At 38.4% G+C, this 18,795-nt stretch overlaps 1 pseudogene; it reads right to left on the bottom strand.

Moving 5' to 3' along the window:
* Positions 1 to 138: 138 nt before the first annotated feature.
* LOC119998758 lies at positions 139 to 18,190 on the bottom strand (annotated as a pseudogene).
* Positions 18,191 to 18,795: the final 605 nt, after the last annotated feature.

The following is an 18,795-nucleotide window of genomic DNA, read 5'->3' as shown; positions in this document are numbered from 1 at the left end:
TTAGGATATAAACAACTCATCTATACACATCACTTGCGCATTCAAAACTAATTAAGCTATTGTTGCATGTGCCAATGAATCAATCAATCAATCATAACTACCAAATGAAACCTAACTCTAATTGTTTCAAAAAAAAAAAAAACACAACTATTTTGGTGAAGTATAATTCATCCCAAAGGCGTAATTAGCCTATGGAAATTAGAAGTTTTCTGTGTCTTTTGAGTGCCAAACTCAAAATTGAACCTATAACCTTTAAGTTGCACCATATACACGCCCACCAGATTAGCTAAAGCCTAAAGGTAAAGTTGTGAGCCAACTTGTTTTTCTCATGTGGTTTGGCAGGCCAGCTATGGCTGATGAATTGAATGCCTACCACATTGTCCACACTAACAATCCATCCTCCTCCAAAAGGGAATTTTAGTAAATACCCAAATATAACACTTGGACTAAGAGTGATGTTGGTAACCCCACGCCCGGGTACCATATACGCCTAAAAGAACTAAAATGCACTTGATATTTACAGGTGGACTTTGTTTGCACTCTTTGCACTTGATGAAAACAAAAAAGCCGCTGTAGACCTCCAAAACTTACAAAATCTCACCATCCTTATGTAGAGAAACCATCATATCCAAGTTATGCGACAGGACGGATGCTCAAGTGCAGCCCAACCTTAGGTTGAGTTTTGTCAGCAAAATTCTCTTTGATTTTCTTCTACTTCCTTCTCCAAGACAAAATTTCTAGTAAGAAACATGCAAGTACCAAGCAACTGTTCGTCTAGGTGCTAGACCATGAATAAATATTTAAGATCTTCCACTGTCAAGCGGGTTGCTGAACCACCACTATGATCCTCACCAAAAGCAGATGCAACCATTTTTCTCTTCTCCTCCTGCAAAACGTGGTCAATCACAATGCATCAGACACTAATTGATAAATCCACGCCTGAATACATGTTCTAAGTTCAGCTACGCAGACTGTAAAAGTAATAGCGCATACAAAAGCATAACGAGCTACAAATCTAATCTCTGCAAAAGTGCACAATTTCCAAAAAAATGTCCAAGTTAAAAGGAATGTTCATAGAAACATTTTTCCCTCGCTTAGCAAAGACAACAAAATATGCTGAGAATGTAATTGACTTCTCAATATTATCTTATTCTTTTGTCTTTCTTTTGCCATGTGCTTGCTGCTTTTCTTCTTTAGCTCATATGTCTTTGGTGTAACAAACGGCTGTGAAACCCTTTTCACATACCCCTTTACTAGTTAGAAAACTTTTTCAATTAAAATCAAGACAAACGGACATGTGGCCCAGTAATAAAGTTGTAGTAGTACAATCTAGAGGTCACAGGTTCAATTCCTAAAAACAGTCTCTCCACATATTATGTGGGTCAAAAGACTGCGTACATCCTACATGCCTCCGATCCCGCTCATTGCGGGAGCCTTGATGCCATGGGAGTTGTTTACTTTTTTTTCCTTCTACTTTTCAATTAAAATCAAGGACATGAAACTTCTATAGATGAAAACATCAATGACCTATTCTATAGATAATACTTCAACCCACTAACCGTAATTCACCTGACCTAATGCTTTCAATCTTATAATGTGTGTGCGTGAGTGCCTGTATGTGTTTCCCCCTGAAAAAATCAATGACTTATGCTATGAATGATTCTTCACCCACTAAGCGTAATTCACCTCACCTCATGCCTTCAATCTTATAATGTGTGTGCATGAGTGCCTGCACGTGTTTCCCTTTCTTTTCTTTTTTTTTTTGGGGGGGGGGGGGGGGGGGGGGGGGTTTGTAGAGAGAGAAGAAATGTAAAAAACAATGTTAGGCCAATCCACATAACCCAAAAATTTATTAAAACATTCTTGAAGGGATGAGGTTTCTATGTCATAATAGCATTTAACTTCCAACTCCAAGGCAAAAACATCTCACTCACTAACTCTGGGATGGCAAAACTGCATACTTTCTCACAATCCAAACACACAGAGGCAGAGCCTTAGCACCTTATTTGACACCTATGAGTATGAGTCTATGACTCACTCCTTGTTGTGACTAATTTCATCTCACAATTCAGCTACACAATGTTCACATACCCAAAAGACTAAAAGAAACAGGCCTGGCCATCTTTGGTCCTCATCAACCCGCGTCAGCACATATGAAGGAAACAATTTTCCACTCTTGGGACAAGAATACGAGATTCCACCAATATTTTAAGATGTGTTTGAAGATTAAGTTTTTTTTTTTCGTAATGAATATGGGCATTTCTAAATCCTGTGCTAGCTTTTTCTGTGTCTAGGTGATCCATAAACCAAGTCAAACTTCCAAAATGCAAACAAGGTTGGCAAATAACAGTGGCAGCAGAAATAACTGATAAAGAAGTAAAGAATGAAACCTGAAGAGCCAACATTCTATCTTCCACCGTATCTTTTATGGTGATTCTAGTTACAGTAACAGGACGAGTCTGTCCGATTCTATGTGCTCGATCAATAGCCTGATCTTCAGTGGTTGGATTCCACCAAAGATCTAAGAGGATAACATGACATGCAGCAACCATATTCAAACCAAGGTTTCCTGCCTTTAATGACATCAACATTACAGTTACCTGCCACAGATGTCAATCAATCAAAACATTAATTTTACAGCCCAGAATAAACCAGCGGCAAATAAAACGTAGTATTTATCAATCATGATATCACAAATTTTGAAATCAAAATAATATATCAAGCTGACAGTACAACTTTATCCTCACCCCTTAAACAACATAATATTATAGAAAGGCTTCTCACTAATAACCAAAATGACCATAATGGCTACGCGAGTTCAAGAAGCTAGGGCCCAAACCTCGGGGTCATTGTTGAAACCACTGACAGCCCTGTCTCTTGCAGATAGACTCATGGTGCCATCAAGCCTCCGATATTGTATGTCAAACTGTTTCAAAGACATCTCGACTAAGTTCAACATGCCAGTCCACTGTGAAAACACAATCGCCTTTATCGGTCCTTCAGATGGTACATCAGAATAATCGGTTGTGTGTATTGTTGCATTAGATCCAGCGCATTCTGCAGAACCATGCAGTCCTGGGCTCTTTATTTTACGTTGTGACAGCAAAATCTCAATAACAGCCCTAATTTTTGAAGAGCTGTACTCATTCTGCAGAACAATCGATTTCGCAGCTAATTGAGAATCCATGTAACTATCATCATCAATAGAAATACAATTTATGAGAGTAGCTTTCGAAAAAACAACATCAGCCCCAAGTTGTTCTTTACATCCATGGGCAGGGCACTGATTGTCGTCGCCAGTAAGATATTCAGATACACACTGATAGCAGAAAACATGACCACAGATTGTCACAACTGGGTCCTCGGGTGGATCCTGCAAAGCAATCAAATGAAGAAATATTAAATTGAACTCTCAATAGATAGCACACTACTCATAACACTCGAACAATCTCAATAATAAAGAACCAATGATATACACAAAGCGATACCATGACATCCCCACATTATTTAGCTTAAATTCCTAATCAAGTGACAAAACCAAGTAGCAAAGACTGGAGATCTAAACACAGTCATACCCAATACATGAGGTAAGGATGAGAGTGTCACAAAGCAAGAGTTGAAGCATTAGAGAAAATTCTGGTCCAAACAAGGCACGATCCATTTGGAACAACTAAGGAGATCTAGAGAAAATATTGTATGATATGCAATTAATATGTTTACACTTCAGTTAAAACAAACAAAATAATAATTAGAAAATAAAAAACGAGAACAGGGATACTTTAACACTCTGATCACAAACAGTTCACTCATACTAAAAAAATAAGGTAAAGTCACCTATGCTTTGATATCAGGGTTTATTTAGAGGCCTGAATCAATTATAATGGATAGTTCCCTATTCAAGTTTTTTTTCTCATCCCTCTGTCCTACCTTTTCTGTTCTTTCTTTGGTCATACCAATACGGTATATCATTTACACAAGGAGGTACAATTATAGTCACAATGGTGTGATTATGTGGAATGCAAATTTTATAATGCACCAAGATCACCACTGTTACACTCCAAGTGGAGGAGAGGTACCTTCAAAGTAAGGAGCTATTACTCGGTACCATCAAGACGGACCACAGCTTGAAATAAACAAATTCCATGGACCCATTGGAAAATGAAGGGACCCAACTGGGATTAATATCTTTGTGTAGATTGCAATATCAGAAAAGAGTTCAAACAAAAAAAGATAAGAATACGAAGGAACAGAGGAAAGAGAAGAAGCTGCCGTAAGTCGTGAGACAAGTTTGTTTTTTTTTTTTTCTCTCTCTTAAGTTTGTTATTATTTAGAAATACAGTAAACCAAATGTCCAAACTCCAAAGTACCACTGTTACTCTCCAAGCAGGAGTATAAATATCATACATGCCCAGCTTGTTAGGAACACAACGCCAAGTAATTTAGTGAACAAATTAGCAAGCTAATAAATTGTTTTGACATAAACCGTAAACATGACCTTCTTATGCCGTTTTTCATAAACAAAATGGCAATCAACTTCAATATGTTTGGTTTGTTTATACAATACTGGATTAGATTCAATATATACAGCTGCTTGATTGTCACATTGTAAATTTGCAATTTCATAGCTAGTGATACATCAAACCCAAGCTCACTGCTCACCAAGGGGTTGTTTCATCCAATACAACTCACATGTAGTAAGAGCCATAACTCGAAAGTCTGATTCTGCACTAGATCAAGTAGCATGGGTGTCCATAAAGAATAACTTCTTGTTAATAGTGGCTTTTTACACAAATTAGTGGAATAATCTGGAGACATCATCATTCATTGTAAATGTGTATCCAAACGTAGGAATATGGCATTACAAATTATGGGACTTTCAAGGGAAGGTGAGCTTAGAGCTTGGACTTACATTGTTTGAGCCACAAGGGAGAAGAATAGCAGCCTCTATTCCTTCACTTAGTTTGAGCAATTTGAGAAAGGAAATGAAGAGCTTTAGAGGGCAAGTATAGAAACTTAAGTTTTGGATAAAATGGATAGATGGTCAATTACTTTCTTTTGACTATGGACAAAGAAAAATTATTGTGAGATTATCTTTAAGTAACAAACAGTATGATTATATTAAATGCCAATTTTACTGGGTAATGAGAAAGATTTTTTATTTAATTACTAATTTTTTGAAAATGTTTACAAAAAAAAGGACAAATGTAAATCTGAAATATGGATTGAAGTGGAAAGAAGGCATAACTACAGTAAGAAACTGTTGTCTTATCAAGACAAACCAAGAGTTTTGAAACCAAAAAATAACCTGGAAACCCAATTCAAAGCAAAGGATGCAACTAGGGCCAGTCTCTTCTCATGGAAAGACGAGAGACAATCAGTTAAAAAGAGTTGCTCTTACAAATAGGTGTTTTTTTTTATGAAAAAAGGAATAAATTAGACACATTACAATTAATCATAAATGGGTGTCTGCTAATAAATTTTGGTGATTTCACGGCTGAAGAATAGCCACTCCTCTATTTATTTGTTTATATTTTGGATAGCTTGGAGAAGAAATTAAGGACCCTAAAAGGGGAAGAGAGTCAAGTTGTGCAGTTTGTTTATGTAACACATGAGGGGATAAAATAAGATGCTGTAAACAAACTCACATTGCATACACGACATAGGGCCAAGGAAGTTTCCAATAGATTCAATAGATCAGTCAGCATATCTCGAGGCAGTTGCTTCGCCATTTCAGTAGAAACTTGTCTATCGGAGTCAGAATTGTATCCTTTTACAAGAAGCGGGTGATCACAAGCTTGACGAAGGCGCAAGAGCATTAAAAGGATATTTGCAAAATTCTGGTTCACTGTGCCAGCAGCAGCATAAGCCTACGAGGTAAAAAAAAAAAACTTGAGCTTTAGAGAAGCATAACAAATCAGCAAACCTTCACAATATCATTTGCACTCACAAAAAAGAATGCAAAACACCAAAAAGAAAAAAAATCAATGACTCAATTTGAAACAAATAATCTGTTGAATGAAATGCACCTTGAATTGAGAACGTGAATCTGCTTCTAGCTGAGTATAAAAAGTCCGCTCCTCTTTTGAAAAGTCCACCTTGCTCAGGCAAACTGATTTAGGTGGCAACTGGATTATAGGCTCCCCATTAATCAGTGTTCCTAAGCCATAAAACTAATGCTGATCAGCATTAAACAGTTAAGATTAAATTTTGCATGCCCATTCATAAAAGGTCAAAGCATAAAAGAAACAGGGAAGTAAGTGAACAGCCAAATTGAATACTGAACCAAGTGATGTGCTGTGGCAATACCAATACAAACATAAAAGAAGGGAATATAGAAGGAAAAAAAATTGCATAGCAGAAAGAAGAGATGACTAGAAGAAGAAAAGAGAGTGGAAGAAACGGATACCAGGGAGAGAGAGGGGACTGGGTAAAGAGAGATACAGAAGGAGGACAAAAGAAAAAAGAAGGGAGAAGGGGACGGGAATAAAAGAGACAACTCATTCTCGATTATTTCCAACTGCATGTTAATACTACTCCCTTCAATGCTAAAGCCTAATAGGTAAAAGTCAAATAATCCTCGTGCATAAGGCTCCTGCAGTGGGTGGGGGGTTGGTAATAGACGGATGTATGCAAAGCCCCACACAATATGTGAAGAGGTTGTTTCCAGGAATTGAACATGTGACCTAGGTTGCACCCCCCTACAATGCCAAAGCCTAATAAAAAGCGAAAACAAAAACCTGAAACACGGAGCCCAAAACCAAAATACCTCAACCGAAATTTTAAAAAATCCACAGCTTTCTTATAATTCTCAGCTTCTCACTAAACCTACAATTGCAACTGCTAGTACTAAATCATGATGGACATCCAATCTATTAAGATCAACTTAAAATCTCTAAATATTCCCATCAATAAACAGGCAGGTATAGATCCAATTCATACTAGAGGAGAAAATGCTGCTAAAGAGCGGGCTAGGAAATATGGGAGAGGATATGGGATTAATTAGGGATTTTAAAGAAATTGGGAGACTAGAGAGTTAAGAAAAAGCGAAAGAGATCAGCAGAAAATGATAGAGAAAAAAAGAAGGTGAAGAGAGGGAAAACTCAATAATCAACTTGAGAAAGGAAAAGGAAGGACAAAGAAAAGGGAGGTCAAAGAAAGATAGGGAAAACTCAATACTCAACTATTTCTCAGTTCATACCAAGACCAATTCTATAAAACACCAGAAGCTTAGCTACACAAGAAGGTAACTTATAACACGAAGTGCAAGTTCAAAATAAGTAGACGAAAATAATACAACTCCTGAGTATTTATAGTAGATAGGCCAGAACAATATTTGATAGAAATTATACTGGCCAATAATAACTCGGCTAAAATACTATAGGATTTCCCAGATCGGCTACAGAGGATAAAAGGTAGCTAACTGTGCTCGATGAACGGAATTACTCAGTCTTCTCCTTTGTGAACTTTCCGGTGAATAGAAATTCGTACAGGGCTCTTTCGAACAAGGACAGTTTAAGAGGAATAATTATCTTAAAAGCTCAACTCACAACTAAAGTAGCCTTCTCAATTGGGAAATCTTCATGGTAAAGGACCTTAACTATTGACAATCTTCATAGAAGGGGAGAAATTCTGGTCATAGATGCTTCTTTTTTCCAAGGAAAAGAAAAGGTCGTGACCTTCGAAAATTTTCATTGTAGATTGGCTCCTGAACTCTTTTTCCTCAGCCGAAGAAGGCCTGACTGCTTTTTCTCCATGATAGCCAAAAGGACTAAAATGAATTTATTAAAGATGCAGCAAGAGATTAAGCAATCATGACTCCAAATCCTGATGCTTGGGAGGAAAGCTTAAAAAATGAAAGCTTACTAAAAATACAAAGGGTTTGACTTATTTTCAAATTTTAATATGTTACCACTTAGGATCTTCCATGGTATTTCTAACACAACAATGACTATTAGGCTTGCAATAGATAATATCTCCATCCAAATGCATGAATCTAACCACAAAGGAAATTTCTGCAAGCCAAATTATAACCTTCTATCTACAACTACCACTTCAATACTAGAAATAGCGCAGAATTAACATCAACCATAACAATATATACGGACAAGATGGAGAAAAAAATAAAATAATGACTGAACTAGCAGACACTACAACACAAGATGCCTTAGTGATTCCCCACAACACTCACAGGTGCAATGCAATTAATCATGATTGGGAAATTTTAACAAATACGCTGCATTGAATTATTGGATAATACAATGCCAGAGGATGTCAAACACAAATATTAACACCATAAACAGGTTCACATTATATCCTGAAAGCATCACTGGAATTATAATTTTTTTCCCATTAACTCAGGTTTTATATGGCACCTCTCAACTATATCACTGTACAAAGACTGGCATGATGAGAACTATATCACTGTACAAAGACTGGCATGATGAGAGAGAAAGAGAGAGAGAGAGAGAGGGTTTTGCAAGGGAGCGAACCAAAATGAAAGCACAAACTGAAATTTGCTTAAACCTGTGCCAGAAGTTTTCTACCTGGTCTCATAATTCAAAAAGGAGAATAAATAAATAAAAAAAGGTGAAATAATTAAAAGATTAAGTAAACCCCCTTCCCCCAGCCAACACGAATTGAGAGAAAGCAATCACCTTTAGTACGAAGCAGCATTATCGCTCTCAGAACTGCTTGAAGCTTCTTGTAACCAGTCAGTGAATGTCTAGATATTGGAATCTTTATTGTATGGTAAAAAGACTTATATACAGCATATGGATCATATCTCAGAAACCTGAAGTAGCTATACAAATCATCAATTGTATTTTGTATGGGTGTCCCAGATAAGCACCACCTTCTCTTGGCTCGAAGGCTGCAGCAGGCTCTAGCAACTTGAGTTCGGTGGTTCTTTATGGTTTGAGCTTCATCAAGTACAACCCTAGACCCACTTTGGCAAGTGCGCCATAATCATACTCAAGAGAGGAACCATCAACTGCTTCTCTACCTTTCTTCCCCCTTTTGCTAACATTAGATGTTTTCTTCCTTTTTTTATTATTTGAAAACACAGAAGATAATCCATACTTTTCCCCATTCTTTTCATCAGCCTCATCTTCATCCACAAGAGGTTATTTAGGGACTTCATTTGCAACGATAGAATAGGTGGTTAGAACCACATCATATTTTGCCAATTCAACAGGATCCTTTGTCCTACTACCACCATGATATACAAGGACGGAAAGCTTAGCTTCATCCACAACTTTTTCAGCCAACTCTCTGGCCCACTGTCTAACCACACTCGCGGGACACACAACCAAAGTACCAGCTGCTGGCCTCTTTCTACTGAATGCCCTCATGGAAGTACTCACTTCTGGAATTGATTTAACATCATCAGACACTCCATCTTGATTGACTTTATCTGGACCACCCCTGCCATTTTCATCGTCATCATCATCCAAATTCAGTGCTTCAGTCTTGTGATCGCACAAATCTTCCGATTTTGATTTTGATTGCAAAGACCTCTGCATCTGAATAAGGGCAATCACTGAAATGGTCTTACCGAGGCCCTGCACAATAACAGCAAAATGGGTCCAGTAAGAAAATTGACATTGTAATCCCACAACCGGCATCATGAAGTGAAATCAAAGGATCTACTAAGGCTTGAAAATGGGTACCTGATCATCGGCTAAAATTCCACCCAAACAATGTAAACTTCTAATTTCCTTCTGTAGCATCCATGCCAAAGCAATTTTCTGTGAAATAAAAAATGACAACTACAGCAAGTTATCACACAAACACACCAACTAAAATAAACATAAAATAATACCTGATGTCTTAAAAGGGAAACAGACAAAAGACCATCAGGTAGATCAGCTTCAATTTTTGGTTGGTTGAGATCCTGCAAGAAACAAAGTCCATCAAATTAAAATTCTAAGCTGTTCAAATAATACATTACTTCACCAGAAATTAGGCTGAAGTGAACAACCAATCTTACTTAAACTGATTGAAAGAAAAATCTACAGTAATGACGTGTGTAAAAATTAAAAAGGAAAGAGAAGGAACACATGAAACATGGTCAAAGTATTATTGACTGAACTGTGCTAAAACTTTCATTAGTATTATAAGAACTAATGACCAAGTTTTTATGTCCTAATACAATTACTATTGACATAAAATAGAGCAATAACAGACACTCCAAGAAATACCTCTAGTGCAGCTTGATAAATTAATCTCTCGTCACTTTCAGCATTCCTTTCTTCACCAGCCATTGACTTATATGCAGGATCACTTGACCCAGCAAATTGTGCAGGGGAAGAAGATTTTCCAAGTGTCAAAGAAGGAGGTAGGATTCTACTTCCACTGCTATCAAACATCGCGATCTCATCAGAGTTGTCTCTGTTATAAAGATCTCTTGCATAGCCCTTGCTTGACATTGAACTTGGCCCTGCTGGATTATAAGAGTTTCTTTGAGTGTCGCCTATCTGGCTACTGCTCATATTATCCACGGAACTATTTGATTTATTGCTTGGTGCAGATGAAAGAGATGATGGAAGTGTCCTCTTAAAAGCCTGTTCAGATGAAAGTTTCTCATAATTTGTTCCAGGCACATTAGCGATTCGAGAATTAACAGTGCGAAGCTGATCCAGACTCCCATTCCCAGTTAAATATCTAGAATCTTCTGCTTGGGAAAGCTGATTTGAGGCTCTAATGTCACTGCTGGAACCAGGAAGTGCTTGGTGTTTCTTCAGTGAGTGGTCTTTTAAATTTGATGAGCCTCCATTAGATGCATATGCCGTTGTAAAAGGATTCTTATGAGCAACAGAACCTGCAGGTTTAGTAGATAACTCTATCGCTGATAATAAGAAAAAATAACTTCAATTACTAAAGCCTGGGAAGTCCTCATTTCAAAAGCTCGGGCTGACCTGTACTCCTTGAATTTGTGTCATGTGTACTTGCCCATGCCGGAAGAACCCTATTTGCTGATTCCCTTATAGGTGATGAATCCCTTACTCTAACATCTTCTATCTCCAATTCGCTATCAGATGAACTAATATCTATAAGTTCCATTGGCCACTCAAAAGCTGAATGATGACTCCAACTTTCTCCAATTAAAGAATCCTAAATCGTTACCCAACCTGCATATTCAGGACATGATGTGCCATAACACAGCATTACAACCAGAGAAGGAACCATGCTTAAACAGAGTAACAGACCATCAGATGCAAGAATTTTAGTCCTGCCTTTTTCTAATAAAGGGGCGAGAACACTGAGTGGAGTCAATAAAAACCGCCAACATAGTCCACACAATCAGGCATCTAGCTTAACTGCATTTCCACTTCCTTCGAAATAAACCAAAAAAAAAAAAAAAACATAGAGCAAGCGTGAGCAAGAAAAATTGATGGCAAAACATTTTCTCGGGGAAGTGAGGATCATGCATTTAAATAAAGCTTCCACATTTGAATACCTCAAAGAACAATTTAATTATGAAAGCAACTTTCATGTCTTATAAACTAGACCGCAATCAGCCAGTGATCCTTTCTTTTCTACAACCAATACTCCAACAAGATATTGGTACAACCCCTTCCCACCTTTATCTACACCCAAAAGCTCATAATTAACTGTGGCTGGGCCTGCTTGATAACTCATAATGCCGCTTATTGATCATTGTGCAGCCTCATTCTAGCTCATCAAAAAGGTCATCGTCAATAGCTCATTGTTACCCTCACGCTTGAATATGTTGCTTAAGGACAAAAAAACACTCCACTCTAGGTATACACAAATAAAGGACTGTGATTACTACAAGTCCTCTCGGCAAACTAGAATTTGGATGGACATAGCTGCCTCCTGGCTCACACCTCCTCAGCAGTATGCAGTCAACAGTAAGGACCATGTTGTCCTTCTTTAATGTTGTTACGAGAGTATTTCCAGAGAGTTGTTGTACTTGTAAAACATGTATTTCTTATTTTATTCAATAACTTGAACTTCCCTAAATACAGACTAATGTATTATATATACAATGACTACAATACCCTTATGTATTCTAACACTACCCCTCAAGTTGGAGCATAGATGTCAATCATGCCCAACTTGTTACATATACTAGTTATTCGACTCCCTGGGAGAGCTTTAGTAAATACATCAGCTATTTGATCTTCAGTTCTAACATGATTAAGTTGAACCATTCCTTGTTGGAGCTTCTCTCTAATGACAGTCAACCTCAATATGTTTTGCGCGCTCATGAAATACTGAGTTAGAAGCAATGTGAATTGCTGCTTGATTATCACACCACAATTGCATAGGAGTTGAGTCCTTCATACCGATTTCCTCAAGTAAGTGACGAACCCACATGAGTTCACAAATAGACTGAGCCATAGCTCTATATTCAGATTCAGCACTCGACTTTGCAACCACATTTTGTTTCTTACTTTTCCATGATATCAAATTCCCACCAACAAAGACACAATATCCTGTAGTAGACCGTTTGTCTATAGGACATCCCGCCCAATCAGCATTAGAAAAACCTTCCACCCCAAGGTCATTACGATCTTTACAAAGAACACCACGTCCTGTGCCTTCCACTCTATTGTGACCATGATCCTTATAAACAATACCCCGGCCTGGAGCACCCTTAAGGTACTTCAAGATGTGAATAACCGCATCCCAGTGAGATGTCCGAGGAGATGACATGAACTGATTAACCACACTCACCGGGAATGCAATATCTGGACGCGTCACTGTGAGATAATTAAGTTTCCCAACTAAACGCCTATACTGTTCTGGATCAACAAGGAGAACCCCATCTTCAGCCGCCAGTTTCACATTAGGCACCATAGGTGCCTCACACGGTTTAACATCAGTCAAACCTGTCTCAATAAGTATATCAAGTATATATTTCCTATGAGAAAGAAATATATCTTTCTTGCTCCGTGACACTTCAATGCCTAAGAAATACCTGAGAGGCCCAAGATCCTTTGTTTGAAACTTGGTGTGAAGAAAAGACTTGAGGGCGGTAATGCCCACACTGTCACTCCCAGTAATCACAATATCATCAACATAGACTACCAGAAGAATACACCCTAACTCAGATTGTCTATAGAAAACAGAATGATCAAGAGCACTCCGGTACATTCCAAACTCAATAACCACCTCACTGAATCTACCAAACCAAGCACGAGGAGACTGTTTCAACCCATATAATGATTTTCGAAGAGAACACACTTTCCTAGACTCCCCCTGAGCAACAAACCCAGGTGGTTGCATCATGTAAACCTCTTCAACCAAATCACCATGCAAGAAAGCATTCTTAACATCTAACTGATGTAAAGGCCAATGATAGATAGCAGCAAGAGAAACCAAGAGGCGAATGGAACTGATCTTGGCAACTGGAGAAAAGGTCTCTAAATAATCAACACCATAAGTCTGAGCATAGCTTTTCGCCACTAACCGAGCCTTCAAACCAATAGCACATTTTCCTTGGGGAAGGAAAACAAGATCCCAAGTACTATTCTCCTTAAGAGCAACCATCTCATCCTCCATTGCTTGCCGCCACCCAGAATGAGAAAGAGCCTCTGAAACAGACTTAGGAATAGAAACAGAATCGAGAGAAGAAATAGTAGACTGAGAGACAAGAGAAAGATGGTTATAAGACACAAATGAGGATATAGGATAGGTACAAGAACGTTTACCTTTACGAAGAGCAATAGGTAAATCAAGAATATCAGCAGAAGCAGTAGGACTCGGATCTGTTGAAGAAGAGATAGGTAAAATCTGAGTGTCATGGTCTGTCGTAGGTGCTACTGGAGAATTCACTGAAGGAGGAGCAGGAGAATGGTGCCAGGTGTGTCTGGAATATGTTTGAGTGATAGGAGGACGAGAAGAACCAGTAGGAAGATCATGAGCAAACACACGGTAGACAAGGAAATCATCCTCAGGATCAATCGAGAGCATAGATGAATCCCGAACATAAGGAGTAGACTCAAAGAATGTAACATCAGCTGAAACTAAGTATCGACCAAGATCAGGAGAAAAGCAACGATACCCTTTTTGATGGCGAGAGTATCCCAAGAAAATACATTTCAGAGATCTTGGGTCAAGTTTAGTAACCTTAGGACGAACATCCTGCACAAAACACACACAACCAAAGATATGTGGGTAAAGACAAAATAGAGGCTGAGAAGGAAACAAAACCGAGTAAGGTATATCACCATTCAGAATTGACGAGGGTATACGATTGATTAGATAACAGGCAGTATGAACAGCATTCGCCCAAAAAATCTTAGAAACTTTCATATGGAATAAGAGAACCCGGGCAACTTCCATTAAATGACGATTTTTCCGTTCGGCCACCCCATTTTGTTGTGGAGTGACAATACACGAGGACTGATGAACAATACCATTTTGAACAAGATAAGAAGAAAGAGAATCAAAAAAATACTCCTTGGCATTGTCACTACGTAAAATCCGAATAGAAGCATTATTTTGAGTTTTGACTTCAGCATGAAATGCACAAAATATAGAATACAACTCGGAACGTTTTTTCATTAAATATAACCAAGTTACTCGAGTAAAGTCAACAACAAAAGTAACAAAGTACCGAAATCCAGATTGATACATGACTGGACAAGGACCCCATATATCTGAATGAATCAACTCAAAGGGGGACGCAACCCGTTTATTGACTCGAGGGACATAAGATGCTCGATGGTGTTTAGCAAACTGACACGCCTCACACTCTAATTGAGACACCGAACCTAAGACGGACAAAGACGCTTTAAAACACTTAACGAAGGATGACCAAACTGACAATGTAACTGATAGGTGGAGGTAGCACCAATAGAAGCAACTGGCCGTGGCACCGGTGAAATGTCAGCAGCAAGAACGTACAGACCATTAGACACACGACCTCTACCAATAATCTTCTTCGTCACCAGATCCTGAAACACACAATGATCAGGAAAGAAATGAACAGAACACCGTAAAGCATGAGTAATTCTACTCACAGATAATAAGTTCAAAGGAAAATAAGGTAGGCATAAGACAGACGAGAGAGATAAAGTGGATGTAGGTGAGGCGGTACCACTCCCAAGTACAGGAACAGTAGAACCATCGGCTAGAGTGACATTTGGTAGAGTGGGAGAGGACTGGAATGAAGAAAGGATACCTGTATTGCTAGTCATATGATCGGTGGCTCCAGAGTCAATGACACAAGTACCGGAGGACGAAGAAAGGCAGGCAGTTGGATTACCTGATGATCATACTATATTTTACATATTTTTTATACCTCAATTTATACTTATTTTTGTCTTTATTTATGGGAATGAACATGAATATTGCATAATTTATTTTTGGTTTGGGTTTTGTAGGTTTTAATGCAAAAGATGGAGTAAAAGGCCTAATTTAATCATTAGAGCCCATAAGTCAAAGCCTTACTTAGCCCATCAATTGAAATCCAACAAGAAAAGCAGCTTAGCTATTGCCTTGGAGACAGCCGAATCTATGGGAGGACATTGAACTCTTGATTGTGTGAAGGAAATAAACAAAGAAGAGAAGTGACAGCCAATAAGGGAATGAAAAGGATCCAAAAAGTCAAACAAAACTATAAATTCAAAGGAAGTTACTTGACATACAAGGGAGACGGGGAAATCAAGTAAGAAAAGGAAGTTTAGTTTGACTAGAATTGGAAAAGAACAAATCATTGGAGAGAAAACTAGTCAAAAAAGGAGAACGTCAAATAAGAGTCGGAATTGGAATATGCGTCAATTGAAGGAAGTCCTAGCTGCTATATAAAGAGAAGCCCGTGCAACACAATGACACGAATTGGAGAGCCACATTCTCTAGCTTTTGTTCTTGTTCTTCTCTCTAGCTTTTCTCTTTGTTCTTGTTCTTGATTCATGACGTTCTCATATTTAGTTTCCTTGTGTTCTTATAACATGAGTAGCTAAACCTCTTTGCTAGGGCTTGATGTAGCCTAGTATGATTATTGCAAGTACTTCAATTAATTGAATGCATAATTTTGGTTCATGATTCTTGTCTTTAATTTCTATGCTTATAATCTATTGTTTGTTTGGTTGATTGGCCACCAATTGAATGCTCAATTAGATTCATCTAGCTAGGACTAAGGAATGAACCGAATTCACGTGTCTTAGTGGAACTGAAATTAGGGAAATCAATTGTCGACTGCCATGAACAAGGTTTAGGGGATCGATTGGTTGTTATAGTTCTTTAAATCGTAATGAGTTGCTAGCCTTGGGTTAAAAACTGCGAACCGAACAGGATTAATCTATTGTTAATAATATTTGTTGGCACCGCGAACGAACGAACCAACATATTTAAGAAAGAATCAACCCTTGAATCAGAACCATAATTGTGTATTTGTTAATTGGATGCTTGTGATAGGATTACTAGGTGAAATCATTACCCTAGTGTTCTTCTCTTATTGGATACAAAATCTGAATTTTATTTCTTTGTTTTTATTTTATTTTATTACATCAATCATTCTTCCTTTTTCCCCAAATCTCAATCATTCATCACGTTAGGTACATTAATTAGATTAACTAGTCTCCGTGGGATCGACCTCGTACTTGCATACACTGTACTATTCATAGACTCTTGTGCACTTGCGAGAAATATTACATCACCTGACTGAACAAGAGTGGCAGTAGGCTGGGTGGCCTGAAATTGAGCAAACCGAGCATACTCATCAGCCGAGATCATAATATGACTATCATACCTGGGTGCTATGGAAGAAGACACAGCTCCAGTAGGAGTAGGCAACAAACCCTCCTGGGTAGCAGCATGGGCAAACCGTGGAGGTGCAGATGGTTTACCATTCAACTTCCAACAATTTTTCTTCAAATGACCCTGCTCGCCACAATGATAACATATCCTAGGACCTCCACGCCCCCCAGTATCACGGCCACCTCCACACACTCCTCGACCACCACTACGCCCACCTCTATTACCACCAGCTGGTGGTGTCCAACCCAATAAAGCAGAAGTATCACCAGAAATAGCAATGACTCCAGAAGATTCCTTACCATCCTTACAAACTTTACGCAACCGAGAGAACACCTCAGCTAGTGAAGGAAGAGTAGAGCCTGTAAGGATTTGAGACCGAGCCACTTCATACTCAGATTCCAATCCTGCAAGAAAACATTGAACCATAATCTCCTCCTCCTGTTCCTGCATTTTCTTCACATCAGCTAGCATGGGATATAAGGTCTTCTTCTCTTCAAACATGCGCTTAAAATCAGTATAATACTCAACTAAGGTGCGTCCCTTCTGATCAGCCTGATACAAACCAGATAATAGATCATAAACATGGGATAAGTTCTGCTTGCTGGAATACAAGGACTCCAAATATTCCCACAACTCTCGGACAGTATCACAATGACCCACCATATCATCAACAGTATGCTCCATAGTATGCTGAATCATAGTAAACAATTTGTCATCCTCTTTCTGCCATTGAGCCCTTTCTGTAGGCTCCATTGGTGGACTATCATTCAAGTGCTTCTCCATATCAATACCTGACAGATACCGTCTAATTATCCGTTTCCATTGACTATAATTTGTACCATTGAGTTTCCTATCAGTAATCCGATGCCCAGTTGTGATAATTTCAGTGAATGCCTTAGTTTCACTAGGGCCAGCCATTGTAATCAGCCCAAAGGGACCAACAGATCAACAGAAATCAACCACCTTGGCAACTCTCTCACTAATGCACTCACGGGAACCACCAAAATCCCAAAAAAAAACCAGAACCAGAAGCACCAAAATCACACCCTAGTCAGACAAGATCAGTCGCACAAGGCACTAATCTTGAGTAGCCTAGATACACAGACTAGATACACAAAAGAAAGCAAGAGAAAGGCTCGATTTCTCCTCAGAAAAATCAGAAAAAAAAAAAGAAAGATGTAGGACAAGAACCAGACCTCCAATCCTCCTCTGAAAGCAGTCTCTCAAGACAAGACCCAGACAGAACAGCAACAACTAACCGAGAACGAAGATCAGCCGAAGAATGAACAATGGCTGCTAAGATCTGAGATCTGAGAGCAACCATCACCGGCCCGAAGAAGACAAAGACGAAGAACAAAAGCCACTGGGACAAGCTCGCGACCATCACCGGCATCGACACACGCTCGCAACCATCACCGGCTCCGATACCATGTTACGAGAGTATTTCCAGAGAGTTGTTGTACTTGTAAAACATGTATTTCTTATTTTATTCAATAACTTGAACTTCCCTAAATACAGACTAATGTATTATATATACAATGACTACAATACCCTTATGTATTCTAACAAATGTTTCCACTTATCCTTTCCATTTCTTTTGATATATAGTGGTTTTATCCGTAATAGAGATACATCCCAAATACATAAGTTGTATACAATACCGAGACGAGAGTAAGAAAATTAGAAAAAACAAGAGAAAATGAAGAAGGATTAAGGAAAATAAAAACAATCTAAGACTCTTAGACAGTCAGACTTAATACACCGGTGAATTCCAAGAACCCATAATTTTCTCTTTTTTTTTTCTAATTTTCGTACTCTCGTCCCAGTATTGTATACAAGCGAAGCCTTAATGCCTAATTCCTTTGTTTTAGTAAGAGTAATATATAAATTCAAGCCGGTAGGATAAGTCAGAATGTTGTGCTAGATGGAAAAGTGAGACTTGATGCAGCGGGTGTCTCAGACTTAATACCTCGGCGAAAACCAAGAACCCCATAAGAAAATTGCCCTTATTTTCCCCACTTTTTTCTTCTGTTGCTTCATATGCGATTTGTCATCGCCAGAAGA

Source organism: Tripterygium wilfordii, chromosome 5 (genome assembly GCF_013401445.1).
Source record: "Tripterygium wilfordii isolate XIE 37 chromosome 5, ASM1340144v1, whole genome shotgun sequence".
NCBI lineage: Eukaryota > Viridiplantae > Streptophyta > Magnoliopsida > Celastrales > Celastraceae > Tripterygium > Tripterygium wilfordii.
This window is presented reverse-complemented; position numbering and strand designations above follow the sequence as displayed.